Here is a 4,694-nt window from a genome sequence, read left to right on the forward strand (position 1 = left end):
GGCACATGACTTTTTATCATCATTTTTTAACCCCTGGGTTCGTTTTCACGTTTTTTCGCTCCGGAAGATTCGCGCACAAAAAACGGCCCCCAGCACAGCCCGCGGCGCCCCGGGGGTCGTTTTTGGCACCAAACGAGCTCCGTTCGCAAAACCATCTGGCACATAGCTTTTTTTCATAGTTCTTAACCCCTGGTTCCGTTTTCACGCATTATCGTGCCGGATGGTTCGGGCACAAATAGTGGGCCTCGAGGGCCGTTTGGCACACCAAATGAGCTCCGTTCCAAAAACCGTCTGGCACACGACATTTTTTCATAGTTCTTAATCCCTGGTTTCGTTTTCGCGCTTTTTTGTGATGGAAGGTTTGCACACAAAAATTGGGCCCCATGAGGCCCTACGACACCCCAGCAAGGCACCACGACACCCCCGCGGGGCTCTGGGGGCCGTTTTGGGCACCAAACAAACTCTATTCACAAAACCATCTGGCACACACCTTTTTTCATAGTTCTTAACCCTTGGGTCCGTTTTTGCGCATTTTCGCATCGGAAGGCTCAGGCACAAAAAGTGGCCCCCACGGCCCCGGGGGCCGTTTAGGGCACCAAACGAGCTCCATTCCCAAAATCGTCTAGCACATGACTTTTTTTCATAGTTCTTATCCCATGAGTCCATTTTTGCGCTTTTTCATTACGGAAGGTTCACACACAAAAATTGGGTCCCCGAGGCAACCTCGTGACACCCCAGAAGTGCTTGGCGACACTCCAACAATGCCTGGCGACACCCCAGCAAGGCACCGCGACATCCCCGTGAGGCCTCGGGGGCCGTTTGTGTGAAACCCGGATTTCCATTTTCCTTACTTAAGCAGGCGGTTAAGGAAATTAACTAAGTGAAATTTAAATCCTCTGTTGAAGAGAATGAAATTTCTAAGTGTTTAATAAATTTTCCTTGAGTAGTTTTAAGTTAAGCTTTAATTGATGAAAAAATGGCTAAGTGTTGGACTAGGCATTGCTATGCGTTTGCCATAAGATCTTGGAGAGATTATTTGGGCCAAGGGAGAAGTTGAAGTGGGAGTGACGCATGCCTTGGAGGTTAGACCAACACATTAGGATCAAGGGATACGTTGGAAGGATTGTGATGGATGGGTTGGTAGTGGTATGCGGTTGAAGGAAGAAAGTTGAAGTGATGCGTTGGAAGGTTGAATGGCATAAGGGTCGGCTGTGCAGAAGGCATACAAATGCAAGGGTAGGCGAGGACGTGGGCAGGGCATGTACTAGAGGGTGGCATGCATCGATGCACAGCGCCCATGCGTCAAGCGGCCGAGCTACCCCTGCGAGCGATGCTAAGCGCCCATGTCGAGCGAGCCCATGCATCAATGCCACCACCCATATGTCGAGCGACCGAGCGAGCCCTACAAGCGATGCTAAGCTGTCGTGCCAAGCGATGCATTGATGCCAAGCTTCCATGCCAAGCGATACGTCGATGCCAAGCTGCTAGCCAAGCACCCATGCCAAGCAACTCATGCTAGCGATGCGTTGATGATGAGCGAGCCATGCGATTGATGCTAAGAAACCGTCCTATACGTTGAGGCCGTGCGACCTTGCTATGCATTGGAGGTTGACGATGGCTTGCATGATGGATGCGTTGGATAACGGCCATGCGATGGGCTAGGTTGGACACATGGTGGTTGGCCCTTGCATTGGTTAAGGCTTGCGATGACTGAGTGAGTTGAGTTGCGATGGTGATGTGTTGAAAACCAAGGGGAACCAAGGGTTTCTATGCGTTGATGGCCTACTATGCGTTGAACATCCAAGGGTTTGTGGACGCATAGGAAGGATGAGCTCATATGGAGGACATCATCCGGACATGTGGCTTGTTAGGAGGAATTCTTAAACCTTATGAAAATTAGGTTGATGCATAAAAAGACATGTAAAGGATGAAGACTATGCATTGGTGAAAGGAGAAGAAGACACTTTGGCTTACGCTGATGTAAGAATGCGGTGATGGTGTGAAGAAAAGACACTTGGACATGCAACCAAGAAGGAGGTGTCGGCCGTGGAGCAATCTCGGACGCCTATAAATAGGGCCAAGGACTTCAGATGAGAACTCAAATTCTCTTCAAAGGACATAAAGAATAGTGTGTGAGGACTAATTGGGAGAAGATTATGCGTTGATGGAAGAACACATGCGTTGGTAGCAAGACCATGCGTTGGTTAAGAAGTTCTAAGAGGGGAGGTGCTGTCAGGCAGAAAAGATAGAAAGTAGCATCAACTTGGAACGAAAAGATCTCCCAGAATACTCATGCGTTTGATGTGATTCTAAAGCCATCTGAAAGCTAAAAGAATCTAGTTTTCAGAGTAGGGCTGCCAAAGAAGAAGTCCAAGGGATCGAGTTGGAAATTGAGAAAAAGTCAGAAGGGTTAGGCAGTCGGATAAGCTTGAGCCAGTCTTGAAGATTTTGAGATTCCAGCCAAACCACGAGGATTTCTGAGCTAAGATTTTATGGTAAGCTTCCTGAGATATTTTAGAACATGTTTTCAGAAGGAAGTAGCTTAAAATAAGTTCTGGAACTATCAGTAACCTAAGCTGATAATTGAATCTTGAATTTAGGGTTCGAAAGGGAACCAAGGAAACCTAAGGAACTTCGGAAAGGAAAGTTCCTAACCAACCAAGGTGAGTGGTTATTGTGTTGTTGTATTGTTGATGTAATTTCTATATATAGGTAAATATATATAGCAGATAATGTTAAATTGAAATGATCAGAGATATATGTTTATCTTGTTACTATGCTTGTTAAGATATTGTTTGTATGTTTGGAAACTGAAATTGTACCCGGGATATATAGTTAGCATGCTTGAAAAGGGTACTTGGCAAAGAAATATAGTCGGCTTCGATCGGCGAGAAATGATAGTCGGTGATGACCAGCGGGAAATATAGTCAAGATACCTAAGCATGGCTAGCGGAAAATAGTTGTCGATGTGCACATTGGCGGGATAATAGGGTACAGAGAAAGTTTCCACAGGAATTGTTGATACATTGCTTTAGTGTACGTGTAAAAGTATTGGGGAAAATGTAGGATCATGCCAGGGATAACCAATGGTAAAGCTGGAGATGTTTTTATTTTGTGATAATCAGCGGTCGAGCTGGGGATTGTCCAACGGTTTGGCTGGAAAATAATATTGAACTTGTGGTAATGTTCTTATTGACTATGCATTGCTTTCCCAAAAGTATATTTCTGTTGACAAAATTATTTGTTTATTTAAAGGCACCACTCACTGGCTTTATAGCTCATGTTTTCCATGTTTTATGTTCCCTCCCCCCCCACCCAAGTAGCGAAAGGTGAAGAGTTCCAGTGTGCTGCTATGGTCAAGGTCTGCCACGTGCCACAGTTACACTTTCGGAGGGTTTTACAGTTGTTGTTGTAAACTTGTAATTAAGTCTTCGAGTTGTATAAATGTTACATTGTTGTAATAAAATGGGCCTACTTAATCATTTGACTATTCAATTTGTACATTGGTATCAAAGTTATTTTCGCAAAAAGATTTTAGGAAGTAAGTGTCAACGAAAGGGTTTATAACTGCTGTAGCCACGCCCTTTCTCAGGCTCGGAGGGTAGTCTGGGCGGGGTGTGACAGTTTGGGCACCAAACGAGCTTCGTTCGAAAAATCATCTGACAAAGGCCTTTTTTTGATAGTTCTTAACCCCTGGATCTGTTTTCGCACATTTTTGCGCCGAAAGGTTCGGGCACAAAAAGTGGGCCGCACGGCCCCGGGGGCTGTTTGGGGCATCAAACGAGCTCCGTTCACAAAACCATCTGGCACACGACTTTTTATCATCATTCTTAACCCCTAAGTTCGTTTTCGCGCATTTTCGCATCGGAAGGTTCGGGCACAAAAAGTGGGCTCCGGGGTCCCGGGGGACGTTTAGGGCACCGAACGAGCTCCGTTCCCAAAACTGTTTGGCACAGGGCTTTTTTTCATAGTTCTTAACCCCTGGGTCCGTTTTCGCGATTTTCGTGACAGAAGGTTCGCACACAAAAATTGGGCCCCTTGGCAGCCCTACGACACCCCAGCAAGGCTCTGTGACACCCCAGCAAGGCACCGCGACACCCACGCGGGGCCCCGGGGGCCGTTTGGCACACCAATCGAGCTCCGATCGTAAAAAAGTTTGGCACACGCCTCTTTTCATAGTTCTTAGCCCCTAGGTCTGTTTTAGCGAATTTTTGCACCGAAAGGTTCGGTCACAAGGTGGGCCCCACGACCCCACCGGCCGTTTGGGGCACCAAACGAGCTCTGTTCGCAAAATCGTCTAGCACATGACTTTTTATCATCATTCTTAACCCCTGCATCCGTTTTCGCACTTTTTCGCTCCAGAAGGTTCGTGCAACAAAACCGGCCCTCGGACGCAGCCATGGGGCACAAAACGAGCTATGTTCGCAAAATCGTCTGGCACACAGCGTTTTTTTCATAGTTTTTAACCCCTACTTTTAATTTCGTGCATTTTCGCGCCGAAAGGTTTAGGCACAAAAAGTGGGCCCCAGGGCCTTGGGGGCTGTTTGGGGCACCAAACAAGTTCCATTCCCAAAACCGTCTGGCACACAGCTTTGTTTTCATAGTTCTTAACCCCTGGGTCTGTTTTCACGCTTTTTCATGACGGAAGGCTCGCGCACAAGAATTGGGCCTCGTGGCTGCCCCGTGACACACTA

The sequence above is a fragment of the Benincasa hispida genome, chromosome 8, assembly GCF_027475165.1.
Source record: "Benincasa hispida cultivar pf3 chromosome 8, pf3_genome.v1.1, whole genome shotgun sequence".
In the NCBI taxonomy this organism is placed as follows: Eukaryota; Viridiplantae; Streptophyta; class Magnoliopsida; order Cucurbitales; family Cucurbitaceae; genus Benincasa; species Benincasa hispida.